The sequence below is a fragment of the Rhinatrema bivittatum genome, chromosome 7 (assembly GCF_901001135.1).
Source record: "Rhinatrema bivittatum chromosome 7, aRhiBiv1.1, whole genome shotgun sequence".
Classification (NCBI taxonomy): domain Eukaryota; kingdom Metazoa; phylum Chordata; class Amphibia; order Gymnophiona; family Rhinatrematidae; genus Rhinatrema; species Rhinatrema bivittatum.
Window position 1 is genome coordinate 162,374,138 of NC_042621.1, and position 24,210 is coordinate 162,398,347.

The 24,210-nt window shown below is 44.9% G+C and overlaps 1 protein-coding gene across 2 annotated transcripts in view; it reads right to left on the reverse strand.

Annotated features, from left to right (window-relative positions):
- Nucleotides 1–24,210, reverse strand: part of TSPAN14 (tetraspanin 14) — a 132,792-nt gene that overhangs the window by 84,311 nt on the left and 24,271 nt on the right. The window lies entirely within an intron of this gene.

Sequence of the window (24,210 nt, forward strand, 5' to 3'; positions counted from 1 at the left end):
GACTGCTCTCCAGCATGTTCAGAAGCCGTAGCATAGAAATGGAGGTCAGTGAGGATACCATCTTGCTCACATGACTGCTAGAAAAAAGTTCAAACAGATAACTACAGTTAAATGTAAAACTCATGAAATATGGCAAAAAAAAAGTACAAAATATTTTCTTCTGCAAGACTCTCGAATGACTGTGTCTGCCTGCTCAGAAATACAAAACATCCATTGCGCACAGCAACATCAAAGCAAGCAAATCACCATCAAGAAGACAACAGGAACCCTGCCGGAGGCAGAGCCCAAGATGATTCAGGCAACTATAAAAAATGGAGCAGCCTAGCAGAGCTGGAAACCCAAAAGGAGGAGGAGAAGAAGACTGCCAGGCCAAAACATAGGCTAAGAAATAAACAGACACCAAACCAACTAAAATGCTTCTTCTACGATCTCTAGAAACCTTGCGATGATGAAGCATTCTTGCAAAACTATACGCAGAGAACACCCATATCCTGGAAAGCTTAAGCAACTATGAAGCAACATTCTGCTTGACCTTTTTAGTTACTACACTTCCCCATTTAATCTTTATAAGAAATAATCCAAGTAATAAAATGAAGCAGCAATACTAGCCACCTTGTTTTGCTTTCGTACACATGAAAAAGAATACATAAGCAGCAGGGTAGATCAGTAGTTCCCAAACCTGTCCTGGGGGGGGGGGGCCCCATTCATTCAGTTCGGGTTTTCAGGGTTTCTGCAATGAATATGCATGAGAGAGATGTGCACACACTGCTTCCACTGCATGCAAATGTATCTTATGCATATTCATTGTGGATATCTTGAAAACACGACTGGCTAGGGTTCCCCCAGGACAGGTTTCAGAATTACTAATTTAGAAGATTTGAGAGGCCAGACAATATTTTGTAGCAGCTGAGGCAAACATTTTTTCGGGGAGCCAGGCTATCTGTATTCATTTGTCTAGTGTTCTTTCTTGGTTCTGTCGGCTTATTTATTTCTTTTTATTTTTTTACAGTGTTTTGTTGGTTTGCTCTTGTATTTATTTATTTTATTTTTAAATACATTCTGTCACCTCTAGCCTCTCTTCAATACTCGCAGCCCCAAACCCCAGTTACTCTTCTTGAGCTTACCCTGGCTGAAGCTGCTCTCTCTTCAGGCCTGGGATTGCCATAGTGCCTCCCCTCCTGGACCTGGGCCAGCGGCAGGCACCGCATGCTGATCTTTAAGCATTTGAGATTTTTCCACCCCTGCCCTAAGCACAGCAGCAACTCAGGGCGGACGATGAACCCACAACACTGACCAAGGACAAACTGATGAGGGGAGCAGAAAACACACACACACTCAATTGGAAACTCATGAAAGAATAGAAAAAAAAAAAAACTCAGCAATATGCTGCTTCTCTTTTTATTAGGACTTTTGCTAGCTATGTTGCACTTTATTGACCTAAAATAAAAACCAAGTCAATAATTAATATGGGGCTCCAGAAGCCCCACCCCAGTGCATTCACTGCAAATATACTAACAGCTCCTATTCCCCCCCTCCCCCAATATCTATTAATCCTAAACCCAACAACAAAACTGCTTCAAGCTTTGCATTCAGGGATTCTTAATGAGATATGACTCAACGAGAAAGGCATCCCATTAATTCAGATTCTGGACAGATAAGGTACAGCCTAACATCTCCACTTCGAAAGAGGGGAGGTTGGGATGCCTTTCCCACCTGAAACCTGCCAAAAAATAGATTCCAGTTTTACTCCTCTGCAACAAAAAGCTTCAACAGATTTCCACAGACCAGAAATTCTCAACCCAGTCCTTGGAATATGCATGAGCCTTATTTGCACACAATGCCTCCAGGCTATGCAAATCTCTCTCATACATATTCAATGTGGATATCCTGAAAATCTGAGTGGCTGGATGTGTCCTGAGGCCTGGGTTGAGAACTACTGCTATAGACTGGCATCAAGCTCATGACCTGTTTAAAACATTTTTTTTTTACATACATGGATACATAATTCCAAGAAAACTTTGAAAAATAGACCACACATATCATCACTCTCTTAAAGCCACTATAAAATATTTTATCAAGCCCTCACAGCATGGGATCCAAATCAAAATATCAAATAAACAAAGAAGAAAAATGGCGAATGATCTACGACAGGCACTAAGCACGCATGATTCTGATCTTAAATATAAAAGACAAAAGCCCTCATTAAATGAAAGCCTTCAACGGTAATGGCAGATCCAAGCATTGATGGGCTGGAGTTAATGCAGCTTTTAGCAGAGGTAGACAGCCCTAAAAAAAAAAATTAAAAAATTTTAAAAAGGTGTCGATGAGCTGGTTTTGGCCTGCAGGCTTTAATTTGTCCACCTTATGTGAAGCCAGTCCTGCGTTATTTTGGTGCAGAACAGAGGTTCCCAGACCTGTCCTGGGGACCCCCAGCCAGTCAGGTTTTCAGGATAGCCACAATGAGTATGCATGAAATAAAATTTGGATGCTTATCCAGGACAGGTTTTGGAACCACTGCCCTACAATATGAGATTTAGGGATCTATATGTATACCCTACGGGAGAGAGACAAGGAAGATGTACTACAGATGTTCAAATACCTGAAAGGTATAAATGCACAAGAAGAAAACATTTTTCAGTGAGAAGAAAGCTACACAAAGGATCACGATGCACAGATCTGAGGTAGAACGGGACATTTTGTATTTCTCTCTGACATGAAATGTCATCAGTTCCAAGCTAAACATTTTCTATAAGATTTGAAGCCAGTCACTAATCGGGGTCATGTCACGGAAACTGTGCTGGATGCATTGAACATTCTCCTGCGGTAATTGGTTGTAGAGGCTAGAACAGTAACAGCTTCAAAAAGGCATAGGATAAGCTCAGAGGATCCCTTTGCTGACAAAATGTAAATTAATAACAGAAGCAGGATCTAGCGACATGTTTAAAGTGCTCTTCTCAAATAATTCAATACTGAGTTTTGCAGCTATCAGAACAAATGCAAAATGGGGAATACAAAACGATAGCAATCCTAGAGGAAATATAGGCAACAAAACAGCCAAACTGTCCAGCAAACCAACTAGTAGCTGACACTGGAAAGTTGCAAGAACAATAAAAACTAGAAAGTCTAGCACAGGTGTGGCCAACCTTCTATGAACCAACAGCCGGGAACAAGAACGCACAGCACCAAGCCAGCCCAGTGTTAAGTTCTGGGCACTTCCATGTGGAAGGTCCTTGGTTTGAATCCTGGATCAGGATCGGCTGTTTCATAACCCAAACTGGATGAGGTTGTGGAGGTGCAGCATTCTCAATGCAACGCATTGCTATTAGGCTTACCAAAAAAACACGTTACAACCATTACAAATGCTACAAAATGCAGCGGCTCGTATCATCACCAACACGCATCGCCACGATCACATCACTCCTGCGCTTCAATCCCTTCACTGGCTAGCCGTAGCATCCAGGATCATATACGAATCTATGACGCTGATACACAAGGCCATCCATAACCGAAACATGCAATGGTTCTCTGAGCACCTGTATTTCAAAAAAACAAACCGTCCAATCAGATCCCAACATCAGGCCAGACTGCCGATCCCTCCTCCTAAACTACCTAAACATGCATCTACAAAAGAACGCTCGCTCATCATAGCAGGATCCACAATTTGGAACAGTATGCCCTCGGAGCTGCGCCAGGAACCCTGCCACCGAAAATTTAAACATAACCTAAAAACATGGCTGTTTAGAAAAGCCTACCCTTGAAGGATGGGACTTATGCAAATTACATACATTGCTGCTCAACCTCCTCCTGATTCCCCCCCCTAACCTTGCCCTTCCCTTCCCCCCTTGACTCACGTCTCTCCCCCCCCCCCCCCCATGTTTCCATTCCCCTATTATTCCCTAGAATATCTCCCTAAAGGGCAGACCTTAAGTTAATTATCTGTTATTTTTGTTACACATATGTATATGATATTTATATACCTAGTTAACTGTTAAACAAGCGTTTGGCTTTTTCCACTTATGTTTATTGTAAAGCCTCTGGCTGAATTACTGTTTGCTGTAAACCGAGGTGATGTGCATTACGTGCTGCAGTATATAAAAAAAAACTATAAATAAATAAATAAATTCCCAGCCCCTGAGGAGGAGAGAGATGGGGGAGAATCACAGTCCCCATTATAGAGCAACATCTGGAAGTTGGATTTACAGCCTGTGATAAAGGGTTTTGGCAGGACCAAGGATTTTAGAGACAGGTTTAAAAGGCAATTTTCAAAATGATCTAGCCCCTGATTTCATTATGTAAATATATATTTAGCCACTGAAAAATAAGAGTATCGGGAGACATGGGGAGGTCTGGAGGACGATTTGCAAAAATTAGATTTTCAAATATGTGCACATTCTCTCTAGCCCATCAGTTGAGATGGGCTAGAGAGAATATGGTAGGTGGTGGTAGGAAGGTGGTATGGCTAGAAATGTGGATACCTATATTCAAAGCCTCCACTCAACACCAGTGTCAACCCTCAAAACAAGAAAAAACAAAAGACAACAAGAAAAAAAATGTCATAATACTCACTAACCTTGTTAAATTTTCTGCTTAAATAAATTTATGAATCTATAAATTTATAAAAGTGGGAGGTGATGTTTCATATTTTAGCAAATACTGGTACCATCCATTACCTTCACCTTATTAAAGCTAAATAATCATTAACCACCAACCAACCACCTTATTTTATAAATACCAAGAGTATTATATTAAAAAAAATGTATTTAATTGTAATTAAAATATTTTGAAAATTTTTTTTTATCATTTATTCAAATCTTATAAAAATTTGAATAAAAAGTCCCGCACTAATGAAGAGCTCCTTAGATTATAACGCCAAAAGTCTAACTAAATTTGTAGACTATGGAAAAGATTTCATCAGATTTTAAGCTTGAAACAAAGTTCTGGTAAAGTTCCAAAAATGTACTTATCTTGTAAATCCCATCCCGACGTGGCTCTGTTTCGAAGTGAGTCCTTCGTCAGGGGGATCTAATTTCTCTTCTTTACCTAAAAAAAGGCTCCATATAAATTCTTCAGTGGGAAGCATATAAGCACAAGACGCTCCCATCTTTTTATTCAAAATGAAGCTATATCCACATGACCTGGAACCAGCCTATCATGAATCTTCAAACAGAGGCAATATGTCATAACAGTAACAACCAATCGAGTTCTTCATTCATTCCCGATAGATGAACTGACTACAGAGTAAATATCCAAAATTGTTTGCGGTAATTTAACCTTGCTGTTATCTCACCTTCCCGTATCGTATTTTGTACTTGTTCAAAGACAGTCCACCACAGTTGATCAAAAGTCTGTTGACTCTCTACACAATGTGATACCATAGGGGCACTCATTGTTTTAGTGTTCAATCATGACTGATGTTCCGTCAATCTTATTTTAATGGAATGACTTGTGCGTCCCAGATATAATTTAGGACGAGGGTACAGTATTAATGAAAGTACCGGGCCGCCCCTTGCTTACCCCTCGCCCAGGGCATCCAGTAACATGGCACCGGGCGGGAACCTCCTCCCATTCCCTTCACCCATTGGCAAGCTTACCAGGCTGGCTGCGTTGCCCGGGGCTCAATTTGGTAGTCCCATGCATGTGCGGGCCTGCAAGATTTCTGTCGGGACCGCACATGCCTGGGATGCCGGGCGACTGCTGGGCAGCGCGCACTGATGACACCATTGGAACAATTTAAAACATCAGCTGTTGGCAAGTGCACCATATATTAGCGGTGGCGTTAGCATTGTCTGGTCATCACGCAGTGGCAATCATCAAGAAAAGAAAAAAAAAAGTTTCCCCCTCACTCCTCTCTTCAACCCACGAATTCAGCACCTGGACAGCAGCATTTGAGGCAGCAGCAGTGGTTGCATTCTTGGACATCGTGTGGCTGGTGGTGCAGAGGACATCATTGTCGAAAGCAGCTCTCCCCTCACTCCTCCCTCCAACTCGCCGAGCAAAGTATTTGGATAGCGGCATTTGGACAGTGGCAACTGTGGGCGCCGGTAAGAGCGGTTGCGAACTGGGGATCGGGTGGCTGAATTGCTGGGGGAGGCAGATGTGCGGCAGGCATGGTGAGCCATGACCAATGTTGTACCACACGCAGAGAATTGACCTGCAGGCGAGGCTGCAAACAGAAGCTGAGCTATGGGAGGTCAGAAACAGGAGAAGTGGGATCAGCGCCACGTAGTCGTCGAGACAGAAGAGGTAGAGAATGACTGGCAGAGGAGACCAGCCAAGGCCTTGCGGTTTCACCAGGTTTGTATATGTGGACAGGCCAGGTTCCAGGCGAAGCACTTTCCTGCTGGATTCGGCGCAGGATTCAGTGGTGCAGCGGGCATGCCATGGATGGGCCTGCAACAGATGCACCTTTGGGTGCCAGGGGCAGACCCACAGGTCAGCAGTGTACTGTTGATTTCCGGAACTGGAGCCACCCAACTGGGCCCCAGTTACTCAAATTATGCTGGGGAATATTCGGCTTTTCCCCTTTTTGGCCCCATATGTTCCTCCCCGCATTGGCAACCGGAAGCAGTGTAAAGGCAGCAACAGTGAGATGAGCATGGTGATGCATCGATCTCAAAGCGGTGGCGGCCAGGTCGTAGCAGGAGGATGTCAGAGCGAGGATCTGGCAGGATGAGCGTCCAGGCATATAGAAGTATCCTCCCAGTCAGCAGCTCAGGCTGCTGTCGAGATTCAGCAGCCAGTGATAGTGAGCTCCTCTGCCATCAGCTGTGCCGAGACATTGGTGATGGTTGCATCAGGTACATTATCACACAGCGGGGGAGCCAACACAGCCAGAATGGGTGAAGGCAAGGAACTTATGAGAGCGAGGCTGTGGATGAGAGTCAAGGGGCAATGTCTAATGCAGCGACCATAGTTCAGTGCGGAAAGAGGAAACGCAGAAGGAAGCAGGCCATGAGGGCGGGCGGGCTCTGGCTCCAGTAGTTCATCCGATTTGTCAGATTCAGACTCATCCTGTGACGAGGGCACATCCAGGCCTTTGGAGGATGCGGCTGAAGTGAGCAGGGAGGCACCGGTGTTGACTAGCCTTTTGCAATTGTGGGAGAGCATTCCCAGGGCATTGTGAAAGAAAATCAACAAGCGCATTTATGTTGCTATTTTTAGCATAACGGAGGGAAGAAGGAAGAAAGGAGATAGGAAAAAGCACAAGGGTCATGAGGAGACAAGCGGTCCAGATACGAAGGTACCAAGAAACATAGTTAACTGGACAATGACTTTTTTCAGAATGATCAATGTAGTAGGACAGACCAATCGTGCACAGTTTGGGTCAAATTTGAGTTATGCGGGTAGCATCCTCAAAGCATACAGGGAATATGAGGGGTGGGCATAGCTGAATTATGTCGAGCGCTTCCGAGACAAAATGGAAGACAATCTGTTTATGTCTTGGGGCACACAGGACATAGGGCTGTGGCTTAGGCAAATGAAGAGTAAAGCAGCTGATGCAGGTTTGTGGGGGGGGGGGGGGGGGAGCAGCAGCACTAAAACCCAGCAATTCAGTCAATCCAGCTAATAGCAAACTCTGCTGGCGCATTTACAAATCCACTTGCAATTTTCAGGATTTCAAGTATAAGCACACCTGTTCCATTTGCGTTGGGTCCCTATGAGGACGGTATTTCTCAGAAGGTTCCCCAGGCTACAGTGGGCATCAGTTGGCCGCATCATTTTATCCACATATCTGCAGACATAAAGAAGGATTTGACATTTGGGTCAAGTTTCTGAGTGAATTCAACAGCATATCACTGTTGCAGGAGCCACCAGTTTCTAACTGCGACTTAGACATTTACTCGGATGCATCAGATGGTTGGGGATTCAGGGTTTATTGTCAAGGGTCGTGGTATACCGAACCCTGGCCTGCAGCTTGGAGGGACAAGGGACTAAATGAGGAATATAACGGTTCTCGAATTATTGCCCATATTGGTGGCACTGGTAGCGTGGGGGTTAAAAATGGCTAACAAAAGAATAATCTTCTGGTGTGATAACAGGGCAGTGGTAGAAGTTATCAACAGGCACTCCACAAAATGCCCCCAAGGTGGTGGAGTTATGTAGGGAAAGTTTTGCTGTATTTGCATTTCAACATGACCATTAGGGTGTGACATGTGCCCAGCATAAACAACAGGATGGCTGATGCGCTTTCACGTGCTAAATGGGATTCACTTTGGATGCAGGTCCCGAACATGGATGCAGAGGCTACAACTATTCCCGGAGTGCCTATGGAGCATTGGGATGTGACCACCAGGGACCTGTTTCATAACGTTAATCACGGCAAATGGGCAGCTTATTCTCATGGATACAATCATGTGCAAGCATTTTTGGCGGCACATAGATGGGTCCAGGGCCTGGTGCTGGCTAAACTGATGATTCAATACGTTGCTAGGGCGAAAGAGGCAGGGTTGTCCAGGGCAGCCGTAACAAATCACCTGGCTGGATTTGCCTTTTTCTCCAACGCCCAGGGGTAGGGCGACCCGACCAGGGCCTTCATGGTGAAGAAGATGCTTGCAGGGTGGAGTCAGACGGTGGGCAAAAGGAAGGATCTTAGGAAGCCCATCACACGAGTTACTCATATGCTTGTGGAATGCCCTACCGGTACTGTGCAACTCTGCTTTTGAGATTCACCTCTTTAGGGGGGCATTGTCATTGACTTTATTCGGAGTGATGACTGTGAGTGAGTTAGCGGCTGGATCCAAAACCAATGAGGGTCACAACGGCATGCTAATGCCAAATGTTCATATTAGGGATGGGGCAGTGTTTATAATGCACCATTCGAAAAATGATCTGGAGGGGACACCATTATGTTTGAGGCGAGTTGAGTCACAAGTCACTTGCCCATTGAGTAATCTGGAGCAGACCTACTGGAGGACTTCATTTACTGGTACATGCTGATGGGGTGCCATCACCAAATATCAGTTTATGGTAGTCTTTAAAAGGGCGGTAGCTCACTTAGGTCTTAAGTCGGGAGAATTTGGCACTCATTCATTTTGAATCGGCGCAGCAACCAGTGCCGGTAGGGCGGCTTTAAATGTGGAAACAATACAGAGAATAGGTAAATGGAAATCATCCGCGGTTAATTTATACATGAGAATAGAATCAGAGGGTAACTAACAATGTCATTAATTTATGTTACAGGTGTGCCCAACTAGTGAAAGACCGTCTGGATTGTGGGACACTCCTTCATCCATTGAGCAGCCAGGAGGGCACGGGCGCAACCATATGGGGCACATTTGGGGCTGGCACCATCCGGGGTTCATGTCGAGTGGAATGGTCACCACGGCATGCTGTGGGAACAAGCCTTGCCTCTGTGCGGCTTCGCAGAGCGGCGTGCGTGCAGCCGCATGCTATCATTATTCACCTGGGCGGTAACGATTTAGGGAGATGGTCTTGTAGACAGCTATTGAAAACGATATGGGAGGTCTTTAAGGCGTTAACTACGTTATTCAAGCATAGTTGCTTGGTATGGTCGGATATTATACTGCGCAGGAAATGGGGTGACTCAAAGTTGTGGAACAGGGGACGCAGAAAGTTGAGCATGCAGGTAGCCACATGCGTTCAGGGTTTAGGCGGATGTCAGACTCAACATGGGTAGGGCAATACTCAATCGGGGGGGCGGGGGGGCTTTACAGGCAGGGCTTGGTGCATTTGTCAGACATAGGGCAAGATTTATTCAACAATGCATTGCAGGAGGCACTAGAAGAAATCTTTGGTGCTAAGGTATCCTAAGACCGCAACTAGGGATGGGGAGGGGCATAAGGCAAGTTAACAACTGCCTCATACTGGTGGCGGCGTATCCAAGCCGGGAGCCAATATGATGTCGGACTTGCTGCCGGGCAATTGCTGTACTATGTCCTGGTGAGGACGGTTGTGAAGGGGTCACTGGGGCGTGGTGGTGCCCAGAGGTGGGGTCCCCTTGCTCTAATGCAGCGGGGGGGGGGGGGGGGGGGAGGATACCCCATGGTCGTCTTGCTTGAGCATGGCAGATGGTAGATTGGGGGCAGTGCGGTGATACTGCATGTGATCTCAATGGCTCGGGTACTGCAGATATTGTTTCATGTCTTTGTTCAATAAAGCTGCTGCCTTTGTTATACCACAATTAATGGTGTCTTGTCATTACTTGACATGGGGGGGGGGGGGGGGAAGTTAACCTCCCCATGTTACAGGGGGAGGGGGATGTGCCAGCTTGCCCTCCTGGCTGCCCAATGGATGAAGGAGTATCCCACAATCTGACTATCCTTCGCCTGTTGGGTACTCCTGCAATATAAATTAACAGCATTGTTAATTACCATCTCATCCCATTCTCACATACAAATTAACCCCAGATGATGTCCACCTGCCTATTTCTCTGTATTATTTCCACATTTAAGCTCACCCTTGTGGCACTAGTCGCTGTGCCAATCCTGAATGAGTGAGTGCCGAAGTCCCCCTGATTAAGACCTAAGTAGCCTACCGCCCTTTTCAACACCCCCGTAAACTGATACTTAGTGGTTGACACCCCGTCAGCATATATCAATAAACATAAGCGATCCACAATCAGTCCTCGATTTCCTTTTCACTCAATAACCTGTAATAGGATCTTTCCAAATTCCTCCTTCAATTTTGTTGTTACAAAAACTGTACTGACTGCATCTCTGATGGCCACTTTCTGATAAAACTGGTGAGGAACCTGAGAAATATCAATGTACCACTCAACCATGTATATTAGGGCCCCTTGACAACGCTACTACAGGAGGATCTTTAAACATTTCATGCAAAGTCAGCACTTTCCCATGCTTCCTAATTGAGGTTATAATTTGTGCCGTCATTGTGCTTTGTAGTAACACACAAACCAGCTGATTAGATGGTCTACTCAGTCTGTACTGTAACACAGCGTTCCTCTCTGAATATTTTGCTCTTTTATATGCTCGTTTAATAACTCCATTTGGATACCCCCTTGCTCTGAACCTTGCTGCCAAAATGTTTGCTTGTATTTCAAACGCCTCTGTACTGGAACAAATTTGAAGTCCCCTTTATAAAGGAGGATGCATGATAAAAATGATACCATAACAAATTGTTCTTATCGGTGGGTTTATGATACACGGTTGTTACAATCTTTCTTATGCCCTTGTATACACACCAATACATCCAAATCTGCAATGGATACTTTATGACCCTGAAAAATAATTTGGAGATGCCTACCCAGAGAGAGTTTATCATTGCATGAACTTTAAATATGAAACCATCAGATCCCATTTTTATAAATTTAACAAGGTTAGTGAGTATTGTAAAAAAAAAAAAAAAAAAAAGTTCATGTTAGTGTCTTGTTTTTTTTCTTTTTCTAGATATGTAGATAGGCAGATTTTGGAGAAAAAAAAAAAAAATCTACCCAGACAGATTGAAAAGCTTCCTAAAATTTCATAGATAATTTGGATTTTGCCACTAAGCAGCTTAGTGAAAACTACCCCTTTAATATCTTCCCTGGTCAATATGGTCTTACTCACAATCCCAAGGTTACTGGGTACATCATTTTGTCTGGTTGCAGAAAACACATAATTGACAAAATTACTTATTGTACCTGCATTACTAACAATGCTGTAAAGCTGTCTTCAGCATTATTTGGAAAGATGAACTTAAAAGAAATCAAATATTTCTCACGTTCTGCTTTCATAGTGGAGGGGGAAGGGCGGCATGAGCACAACACTTCTGTCTAGTGCTGCCTGCCTAGAATTCCTTATAAAACAAAATGTGAACCTTAACACACAGCCATAAAGTTATATTTTCTGAAACTGGAAGAAGAAATGTTGGATACAGGGATGGATGTACTTGCATAAAAGTTTTAATATTCCTGACCTCCCTTGCCCCGGACCTGAAATGAAACACTGTAATGTACTGCATCCCAGGAGAATTTATATTCGTGCAAGCAAAGTGTACTGTCAGTAACAAAACACTGTGCACAGGAAAGATACATCACTCATATACAGGCCGCTGTGCCTGGTTTTGGATGATATAACTTGGAGTCAGGTAAAGAATATGAAAGGTTTGCAGAGGTGAGGAGAGAAATGCAGGACAAGCAAATTCACTGCTTGGATCTGGCAGTTTCCACCTCATCTTCCGACATGAGAAACACATCCAGAAATGAAGAGGGACCCAAGTTATTTCTACCTGAATTACAGGGGGGGTGTGGGGGAAGTGGGTCATACTTTGTTCGTTTGATTTTACACATCACTTGCGAATTCCCAAACACTTCTTCCTGTGATTTTTTTTCTCTGTCTCACAAAGTAATCTTTAGTTTTCCCAGCCTACCTCTATGTGGATCTAACTATAGGGCTGCCTGCCTCTGATTTCTGTCTGTTTTTATTTGCCATTTTCCTTACTTTTTCACTCTTCCCCATTTTTCTTCCCAATTCTTCCATACCCCAAAGCCTTGCTTCCTCTACACCCCCTTTCCCCACTTCCTTTCCCCCCTTCCCTAGCTTCCTTTCCATGTCCTCTTTCCCCTTTGGACTTTTCATTTTTGTATTATTATTTTTAATTCTATTGTGCTCCCAAGCCCTTGTAGGAAGTTCTCTCCTCCGACCCTCCTACCACCTCCATAGTATTGTTGCATGATCACCTATCACTCCTCACTCCCTGCCCCTTTCTTATCTTGGTCATGGAGCAATACCCTATGGATGCCACTTGGTACCGAAGTAGTACTTTTGCCTCTATCCCTAAGTGAGATGAACATAAGAAATACCAAACTGGATCAGACCAAAGGTCCACGAAGCCCAGGTATCCCGTCTCTGACTGTGGTCATTCAGGTCACAAGTATTTGGCAGGATCCCAAAGAACAGATCCAATCCTTCATTCTCATAACTGGAATAAGCAGTGGCTAATAGTGGTTTATGGACTTCTCTTTCCAGGGACTTGTCCAAACTTTTTTAAAACCCATCTACGCTAATTGCTCCAGTTGCTCCCTTAAAGAGACCAGGAGACCGAAAATAAGAAACAGATGCAGCAGCAGAGCTCCAGGTAGGTACCAGTTTTCAGACAGATGTACCTGTGTGTCAACAAGTGTATGTGTGCATTTTGATATACAGGGCATGTCTAAGGGAACAAATAAGGTTAACACATGCTTCGCGCTGAGTCGCCAGTGAAAGATTTTACTCATTGGTAGCAAATGTGTCTACAAACTTGGGGAGAGATCATGGACAGCAATAAACCTTATATTCATAACTCACCGCAGCAGCTGTGAGTAAGAGATGGCTCTGCAGAAAAGAAGAGCGTAGCAAGGACAGAATCATCGTCCAAGTTGCAGGAAGGTGGGGGTGCAGGAGTAACTGGAGTAAAAATCTTTAAAAGTACTGGAAACTAAATATTTGTCTCCCATTAACCTCATCATATGTCTCGCACCCAATGAGTCAGGCAGGAGGACAAGCATCCGCATGCACTTCTGAATCATATTTGTCTATTCATGTTAGCACAATGTAAAAAAAAAAAAAGCAGGCAGGCAAAAGCAGTCAATCAACGTCCCTTCCTTCACGCACACACCCTTTCCCCCTCAATCAGTGTGTCAGGATAGCTGTTGACCAGAGGGAGGTGGAAGGTATATTTTGTTTTCACACAACTGGAGACTAGAAAAAAAAACAAAAAAAAACTTAGACATTAATTATATCCCAAAGAAACATAAAAAAAGTTGAAATTATTTTTAACTGCATATATTTAATTTACAGCTAAGAAAACAGACCAGACATGGAGACGGCATCTAAGCATTACCTGTGCTCTGGCAGAAAGCATAATTCAGTGTGATTACTATAAACCACGATTCCAGCCGTGACCGGGAGAACCCATCCCAGCCTCTCTCAGAGACAGGATTCTCTCTCTCTTTTTACATAGAAATAGCCTTAAGAATTTTCTCTACACAGACTCAGCAGATTCCAAATCTATAAGTCGACAGCAGCACAATCTTCTGAAAGGCAAACAAGTTTAGCAATGAACAAAACTCCTCTCTCAAGTTGCAGATTATACGCAAAAGTAAAAGGTCCAATAGGAAGTGGACTAACGCAACCACCACATTACTTTGCACCAAGTTTTATCTTAAAAGCTAAGGTAAGTGGGGCCAGTGTTCAGAGATTGTGTCTCAGAAACAGAAGGATGCTATCTGAAAGTAGGAAACACCCAGGCGAAAGAGGCAGGGAGAAACATGAACAGGTCTGGTGCCAGGTGCAGCAGTAGCTGCCGTTCCGCTGACAAAGGAGGAAACTGGAAAAGACTAGAGGGGAGGGGAAAAAAGTTAGGAAGAAAAGAGAAGAACTATCTGGGGCATTTATCCTTTCACTTTGGAGAGCATCAAGCTAGGGAGAGAGAGTACATTGTACAAATCAACTCCTCTTTTACCTCTCATCCCTCCAAATGACAGAAAATCTTCCGTGATGTCAACTTTGCACCTCTGACTGTGTATGTAAAACTGGACCCCCCCCCCAACCCTATCCCACCACGCGTCAAAAGTGCCCCCTCTCACAGTGGTATGAATAGTAAACACGTATTGGTCTCTACAGAGGCGCTCTCTCCTCTCTCTCTAGCAATCAGAATGAAATGCGATAAAAGTATGGTGTGGTGGGCAAATTACCTGTGCGACGCAGGAGCAGGGAAATTAGCCTAACCAGGCCCCCCCCCCCCCCCCAGTTATTTCTTTATTTTTTTGCGGGCGCTGTTTCCGCTATAGGTGTAGCATTTTCATGAATCTAGGCCTATGTCTCAGGCAAACAAAAACAAAAAATGTGTTATTTTGAACTGGTATCCAGCTCAAACAGGAACTAGGGCTGGGATCTGTTTGCCCTAAGCTTCCATTTTCAATTATCCTGGGGTTATTTCCCCCCCGTTGTACATCCCCAGGGCCATGCATCAGGGCCCCTGCAACAGAAACCCTGCAATCCCTGGCCCTAAATCGGTGTATCGGCTGCACAGCGACGATGACTCCCTCTTCCTACATGGCCTTCCCAGCTGGGGCGAGACGACCAGCGCTGGGAATCAAGCTCATGTCCCTGAGCCTCCAGGCCACCACCCCCCCCCCCCCCCCCCATCTCTGATTTTAATAAAGTGGCAAGGCCACAGCCTGCACCTTTTCTCATGACCCTAAGTGCTGGGATAATGTCCAGTCTTAAGCAAGAATGAAATAACTTACAGCTAGGAACTAGACCATCATGCTAGCAATGAATTAAAACAAAACAAAAAAGGCACCTCTAAAGGGTGAGCTCTACGTAAAAAATGAAATGGTGGGAATCGGATGCTATAACCTGCAGTTCCATGCTTGGTCAGCAAAGCAAAGGGTGGTGGGTGCTCCTCAGCTACCACCCTGGTACCTGCGGCAGCCGAGAGCCTTCCTGAGGGAATTCTGCACCTACAGGAGTATTTTCTTCTATACTGCATGTTAAAAATAATCACCGAGTAATTAATTTGACAAATAGTGCGCAGAATTCCCCAGGAGTACAGAGGTGAAGGTACGATCTGCTGCGGGCCAGAATGGGGGCAGGGGAAAGGGAAGAGAGAGTCTGGGAATGGCGACTGTGTGATGGGGAGAGACAGGGAAAGACAAACTGCTCTTTAGGGCAGGGGCAAACAATAAAAAAAAAAAAAAAGCACCTCCCCAATAAAATCACATCCCTGCTTAAAGTACGATTGCAGGTGTAAACGCAGCAAAACATTCAAACGCTCTCTCGATCTTTACTGCTGGCCTGGATACAGACTTCATCTGTGCATCCATGGGGTCTGTCATTTCATTCGTTTTTGATCACAAAAGCAAAATCGTGTCACTTCCCCTTGTCAATGCTCTCACCTTAACTATAACTATACAGCAGCTGTACAGGTCTTCTCCCCCAGCTTCACCTTCCTTTTGACAGTGTCACTTTTTCTTTAAACATAACCATGTCCTTTACTCTTTGTAAAAGATATCAACTGTATGTTCAAGGCCAACAGGAAGTGCCGTAACAGAGCTTGAGCATCCACATGGATACGGTGCAAGTGCATTCTTATACATATAGATATATATATCTCTAAGAAATATGATAAGGCAGTGAACAAATATAATCAAGTGTTCAAACTGTTGTATACTACACAGTCTAAGACAAAAAGCAGACACCGCCTAGACCCGTTCTAGAACTCGGATTACCGGAACAATTAAGAACAGAATAGAGCTCTAAGTAAACCAAAAGCATTTTTTTTGCTAAATCAATATTACCATGATAATATCACATAAAACATCTTATACTCACAGCAATACTCAGAATCAATGCAAAGCACTTTTTTCTAATTGGACTCCACCATATCACATAGAAAAATGGCTTAATAATATATTATTAAGCCAATCTATAACATCTCCTTTAAGAAACTCCCTATTTATAAGCCCCAATCTAAAATGTACCAAAACCCTCATAATTACCCACAGAAAACAAAAAGACATAGAAACATATAAACAAAAAAAGGACAATGAAATGAAATGAAATGAAACAAAAAATTATCCAAAATCAGTTAGATAGCAGCTATAGGTTAATAATTTAAAATGACTCACAAAACAAACATATAACAGTATAATCCCATCAACACAATTGAGTGCACAGACTTAAAGGTATTGTAGATATTTCAAATAAAGTCAAAAAAAGGGGGATTAAAGCATCTACTGAATCATTTCTCAAGGCGCTCAGCATCATCGACACAGTCTGTAAAGTCAATCCATTTGTAGCAGGACAACTACTGGCGTATAGTCTGTTGGATTCTTTTTTAACCATTCTTGCCTTCAGTTGCAAAGGGAACACTTTTGTATGAATTTCAAAAGAACCGGAAAAAGCCCCAAGAAGAGACCCGACGCTGCAGCATTTCGGCAGTCTGAGTCCCCCGATGCGGGCAGCACGGAGTATCGATAACGTTCCTCCTCCTTAGTATACAAACAGCTTAGAGCTTCTGTCTTCCCACTCGTCTTCCTCTGCTTGAGATCAGCTGCACGTTTGTACAGCTCTGCTTATGAGACGTTCTATATACATAGTAACATTTGTACAGCAGGGGAGATGGGGGAAATATGATAGCGCTATTCAAACATCTCAAAAGGCCTCCATGCACAAGAGGTGAACCTTTTTCAATGGAAAGGAGGCTCTAGAATGAGGGGGAAATCAGATGAGGGAGAAAGGGGGTAGAGATTCAGGAGTAATCGTAGGCCATATTTCTTTACAGAAAGGGTGGTGGGTGCATGGAACAGCCTCCCAGTGGACGTAGTGGAGATTTTAAAAAGTATCTGAATTCAAGAAAGCATGGGATAAATACAGGGGGGTCGGTAAGGAAGTGATGAGAATTATAATGCTAAATTAATTGGACGGATGGGCAGAGGGGATGAGCCACACGGTCTTTTTCTGCCGTCATGATTCCGCACACACTCACGCCCCATAAAAAAAAAAAAAAACAGGTGAGTATTTATACACACACACACACACACACACACACCCCTCATCAGGAATTTTCTGGGGGATGGACTCCAGAAGAGAGTTCCATCACTTCTTTTCAAACTGAAGCTGATCAGAAGGGCTGTTATACTCAGGCCCCTCCACTCCAGGCAACTTGCAGGGCAGAGGATGAAGAACAGCCACTCCGCTGCATAACCCAAGTCCCTTCCTTCTTGTTCCCAACCCTCCACTTTCTTCAGGGCGATCTTAAAGCAGAAACTGCAGAGCAAAACATACAGACACAAAAAAAGCAGCGGAATGAGCACAACATTTGAAAATTTAAAGAGCAGTAAAAGTAAATTGTCAAGGCTTCAACCCTGGCAGTGATGAGAGGCCCCGCTATTCAAGTTTCAAGCTTGTGCTAATTCTGCCCTGGGTAACAAACAGAAAAAGGGGTTGAACGGCCCAGACTGGCATTCTGCCACCTGTTTTTCAGGTCCTGGGGACGCAAAGCACAGCTGGTTGTGAAAATCAGTTCTGACTCCCCCCTGGAAATGGAGCGGCACTGGTGGTGGGAATTGGTCACTTCCGGGCCACCACTCTCCCATCCCCCCGGAGGCAGCAGAGCAGAGCAGTGCTGGAGCCGCTTACCCTGAGAAGGGAGCAGTCACGTGGCCTTCTACGATTTCCCAGCACAACTGAGGTGGCCATGAGGGAAAAATGGCCAAAGCTGAATGTCTCTCAGCTCTGCTGCTTCTGGGTGTCTCGGCTTCCTGGCCTCACTTGTTGTGCTGACTTCCCTCCAGTCCTCGCAGCCTCTGCCACTGGTGATCACACATGATGAGGGGATTGGGGGAGGGGCAAAACAGTGACATAATAAATGATTGCAGATAAAGACCAAAATGGCTCATCCAGACGAGTTTTGTCCTCTTTTGTTAGATATGAATATAAAATTCCTAAATTCTACCCTGCGCCAACTTCCCCCCTTGAGACTTCAACCTGATCTCTCAGCCCTCCTCTCAAACCGGTCGCAGATTGGCCAAACCCTTCCATGCTCATCACATTGTTGGCCTCCCCATGATTTCTTTGAGCCCTGATGAGGTCATTGCACTGCTGTTTTGGGATTGCAACTGTCCCTGCGTTCTCAATACCCTCTTCTTCCTTACCCCAGTGATCTTCGATTCCCAGCTCCCGCTGTTCCTCTCCCTCCAGCCGTCCTTCAGGATCACTGAAGAGAACTGTGAGGAGTTTGCTGGGGTGCATGAATCGGAGAGAAAGAGTTCACACCCTGCTCTGGTCCTTCATACGCTCCCCCATCCCCTCCAGTTCTTTTTCTCTATAAATTAAGCCCTGGTACATATATACACATAAAACAGACAGATAACAAATATTAAATACCAGGGGGTAAAAACGACAAGGAAACTACGGTATATTGCTGAACAACTGTGTTAAAAAAAAAAAAAATCAATAAAAATGCACAGTTCTAGTCATATCGCTTTTGCAGAAAAACAGGATTCTTTATTGGCTCTGTGGTACCTTTTATTAGTAACCAGCCAAACAGACAAAGCCAGCCACCAGAGGAGGCAGGAGCAGCAAGAGGAGGGATGGCAGAACCACTGGAGGGTAGATAAGAATAGGAGCTGTCAGCTGAGCAAGGACACCAAAAGGAGACTAGTTTTGTACTGCTGTCACCTGAGGCTCATATCCTTGCCACCACCCCCTCCCCCCCTAAGCACAGTGTGCACATCTGGATACTTTGCTGCCCTTTGGGAAAATGGAAGGTGCCTGCTGAAAATTGAGGGGCTCGGTGTGTATCAGGACAATATGCGGCAGCAGCCAGATCTCTGTCTCATTTGTTCTCCACTGAAAAGGTTCTGAGAGTCTTTACAAAATGTCTGAAACTGGTAGCAGGACATCTGCGTCACCAAGCAATACAAGTTTCCCCCATACCTGGATGGCTGGCTAGTCACAACGAGCTCTCGTGTAGAAGTGCTGCAGTACTGGAACAAGACAGTTTGTCTTCTACAGCGCTTGGGCTCACATGGGACTCTCAAACCCAGGGCACCTGGTCCCTCAAAGATAGCCATGTTGAAACCAGCCTACTGGAGTTGAGGGCATTAAGATATACGCTTATCAGCATTCAAGCATCTTCTTCAGGGCAGAAACATCTCGATTCAGACAGACAACCAAATCACCATAAGAACAAGCCACACTGGGTCAGATAGAGGGCCCATCAGACCCCCATATCCTGTTTCCAACAGTGGCCAATACAGGTCAAATATCTGGCAAGATCCCAAACAGTAAATAGATCCCATGCTGCTACTGTGCAATGAGAAATGATGGCTATTCTCTAAGGGGCAGATTTTCAAAGACACGCACGAGCGTCCATGTGTATGCGGCTCCTGGTGCGCGCACACGGACATGGCGATTTTGTAACACGCACACTGCCACCGTGCGCATGTTATAAAATACAATTCCCACGTGTGCATGTGTGTGCAGGTGGCCTCTCGCGCGCGCAAGGGGTGGATTTTAAAAAACAATGAGTGGCGATGTGAGGCCCTTCCCAGTTCCCCTCCCAGTCTGCTCCAATTAAGGAGCAGACGGGAAGGGAACTTTGCTATCTCCCTGCCAAGCCTTCCTCCCTTTTCCCCTCTCCGACCCCTAAACTCACTCTAACTACCCTAGATTTTTTTTTGTTTTATTACTTATGTGCTCTAAGGAGCAGAGGTAAGCTGTGCACGCCAGGCAGCTGCTGGTGTTCGCTGTCCCAGTCGCCCCCCGCCCAGAGCCCGCCGGGCCATTTCTAAAACGTATTCAGCACGTGCACAGCCCGGGCATGCGCAGCCTTTTGAAAATTTGGGTTCAAGTCTACTTGCTTAAATAACAGTTATCAGGAACTTGTCCATATCTTTTTTAAACCTGGCTGAAATAACTGCCTTAACTACATCCTCCAACAATGAATTCCATAGTTTAACTGTGTGTTGAGTAAAAATGAATTTTCTCTAATTTTGTTTTGAATGTGCTACTTACTAATTCATGGAGTGCCCCCTAGTCTTTGCATTTTTCTGAAAGAGTAAATAACCGATTTACATTTACCCATTCTATTCCACTCATAATTTTATAGACCTCTAAGTTATCCCCCCTCGGCTATCTCTTCTCCAGGCTGAACATCCATAACCTCTTTAGCCTTTCCTCATAGGGGAGCCGCTCCATCCCCTTTATCATTCTGGTCACCCTTCTCCATACCTTTTCTAATGTGTAAACCATGGTTCACATGAAAATATAGCTTTTCAGTCCTGAATTTACGGATATGGGCGACTGTTTAAAATCAAGGTTAAGTCTCTACCTTTCGTCACAAACTTTTATATTCATAGCATGAACATGCTATCGGCCCCCATCTATTTTATAAGCAGCACTATCAGGCCGATTCAGTAAAAGTCGCGGCCACTCTCCTGTGTGTGTGATTCAATATTTAAATGGGGGCCCGCGGTGGCTGTCAGCGAGTTTGACAGCCGACGCTCAATTTTGCCGGCATCCATTTTCAAACCCACTGACAGCCACGGGTTCGGAAACCGGACACCGGCAAAATTGAGCGTCCAGTTTTCAACCCGCAAGCCGATTTTAAATTTTTTTTTTTTTTATTTTAAATTATTTTTTACTTTGAGACCTCAGACTTAATATTGCCATGATATTAAGTTGGAGGGTGCACAGAAAAGCAGTTTTTACTGCTTTTCTGTGCACTTTCCCGGTGCCGGCAGAAATTAACACCTACCTTTGGATAGGCGCTAATTTCTTAAAGTAAAATGTGCGGCTTGGCTGCACATTTTACTTACTGTATCGCGCGGGAATACCTAATAGGCCATCAACATGCATTTGCATGTTGCGGGCGCTATTAGTTTCGGGGGGGTTGGACGCGCATTTTCGACGCGCTATTACCCCTTACTGAATAAGCGGTAAAGCTAGCGCGTCGAAAACGCGCGTCCAAACACGGGTTAAACAGTGCACTCTGCCAGAGCGCACTGTACTGTATTGGCCTGTATGTGAGTTTCACATAACCTCTTTTTCTTTAAAGTTTTATCCTTGGGCAGGTTGTGCTCGTTCGGTGGTAAATATTCAGCAGACGTACGTAAATTGTTAACAACTAAAACTCTTGCTGTTTTCAGTGGGCACAGACGAAAGAGAGACAAGGCATAGGTCATCACCGGTAAGCGGCCCGGCTTAGTTTCCTCTGCATCAATTAGATCCCACGTTAAAAGAAAACAAATATCCAAATATCTTTAGTTTGACTGCACAATTACATAAACCCTGCTTTTCATAGCAAAAATGATTTACGGCCAATGTTTCTCCTAGGAGGCAAAACCATAAGAGGATAATCAGCTTTACTGAGTTTACCACACTGCTCTCCCCCCCCCCCCTCCCCTCCCCCCCTCCCTTTTTCCTGAGCTTCATAGAGCAGGGAAGCCTCAGGGAAACGGCTCTCCACCTACCATGCCTAAGAGTTTGGTTCCCCAGCTCTGTCTCTAGCACTTCAAATCTTTGCTTTATTGTCCCAGCACTTCCTGAAGTTATACAGAAAGCATTATGTGCCTGCAGAGTTATTATGAATTATAGTCTGAACACTATTCCCAATGTACTTTTCGGTCACAACAATATTAAAATATAAATACTAGCAGCTTCAGATGAGACAACGGTGCACAATGTACGAGAGGCAAGGAGGAACAGTGCTGGCACAGTAGAGCACCTTTCAACCAGACTCATTATGTGGAAAATCCCAATAGCCAGCATATTCCAGGAAGTCTGGACGTGTTCTGTAACCTGCTCCTTCGCCCGATCCCTCTCCCTCCCCATCATCTCAGATCAGGTCCCTGAAGTATGCACAGCGCTCCCTGGATTCTCATCAGAGAAGGTGACCTGCCTGGGACAGAGGCGTCAGTGGCCAGAGGAAGGGGTTAGGAAAGGGCCCAGGTCAGATCAGGCCTTTTTTTTTTTTTTGGGGGGGGAGAGGGAGGTTGGATCAAGAGGGCACCAGAAGTATGCTTTATCCATAATGGCCTGGATCCCAATCAGTCCTAACTGCCTGGGGCTTCATTTATGGAGGAATGGTCAGGAATTCTGCTCCAGAGCTTTCTTTTCAGGCTTGAGAGGCAGAAGTGTTCTGCTCCAGCCCCTCCCCTCCCGGCAGCCTGCAGGAGAGAAAAGGGAACAGGAACAGTCCCCTCTGCTTCCTAATCCAGCCCTTCTCCTCCTCGTTTCCCCCCCCCCTTCCCCCCTACCTCTCCCCTCCTGTACTGCCGGGAACAGAAGGGGAAGGGGGTGACACTGAAGCAGACATTGTAGAGCAAAGGACAGACAAAAAAAGGGGTTGAATCAGCACAGCTCTGGAACGTGTGAGCAATAGTGCCAACGGTCAAGCTTCGGCCATGGCCTTGATGAACGGCACTACTGCTCACAACTTTCAAATTGGTGCTACTTCAACACATTTTTGTGCCTATTACGTTCTGGTGGCGTCCTGCCACCTGAGAAAGCACTGAGTAGCCAGCAGTGAATATCGCTTCTGACTTCCCTATGGAAACAGACCAGAGCCAGGAGTTGCAAGGATCATTTATGCCCCTCCCCCAAGCCCTTGGAGGAAGCAGAAAAGAAGAGAGAGAGTGTTGGAACTGCTTAGCCGAGACAAGAGCAGCCTCATAATGGATTTTTGTGCAATTTTCCAGCACAATTTAGAAGGCTGCGAGGTCAACCACCAACATTAAAAAAAAAAAAGAAAAGAAAAAAAAGGACACGGGGTGAGTGCCTGTCAGCCCCACTGCTTCTGCCACTCCTGGGTGTGCCGGCTTCCTGCTTATCATGCCGTCATCGCAGGCCCTGCCGCCTCTGATCACACACTGGTGAGGGTGAAAGGACCAAGAGAGTGAATGATGGGATGTGGGTCGGGAGGGGGGTGAAGTAAGTAAAGGGATCGGAGGGAGGGGAAGGAAAGTGAGTAATGAGATATGAAAGGGCAAAGGAGTGAAGGAAGAGATCGGAGAGGCTGTGGATTATGTGGAAGAGAGTGAGTGAGAGTCAGGATCAAAGGTGGCGCGGAGTGTGAGTGAGGATAGGAGGGACAGACATAAGTGAGATGATCAGTGGGGGCTGGGGGGGGGGGGGGGGGAGTAAGACTTAAAGAACATAAGAAATTGCCATGCTGGGTCAGACCAGAAAGCCATCAAGCCCAGCATCCTATTTCCAACAGAGGCCAAATCCAGGCCACAAGAACCTGGCAAGTACCCAAAAACTAAGAAGATCCCATGCTACTGATGCAATTAATAGCAGTGGCTATTTTCTAAGTCAACTTAATTAATAGCAGGTAATAGACTCCTCCTCCAAGAACTTATCCAAACCTTTTTTGAACCCAGCTACACTAATTGCACTAACCACATCCTCTGGTAACAAATTCCAGAGTTTAATTGTGCCTTGAGTAAAAAATAACTTTCTCCGATTAGTCTTAAATGTGCTACTTGCTAACTTCATGGAGTGCCCCCTAGTCTTTCTATTATCTGAAAGAGTAAATAACCAATTCACATTTTCCAGTTCTAGACATCTCATTATTTTAAACACTTCTATCATATCCCCCCTCAGCCATCTCTTCTCCAAGCTGAACAGCCCTAACCTCTTCAGCCTTTCCTCATAGGGGAGCTGTTCCATCCCCTTTATCATTTGGTTGCCCTTCTCTGTACCTTCTCCATCACAACTATATCTTTTTTGAGATGCGGCGACCAGAATTGTACACAGTATT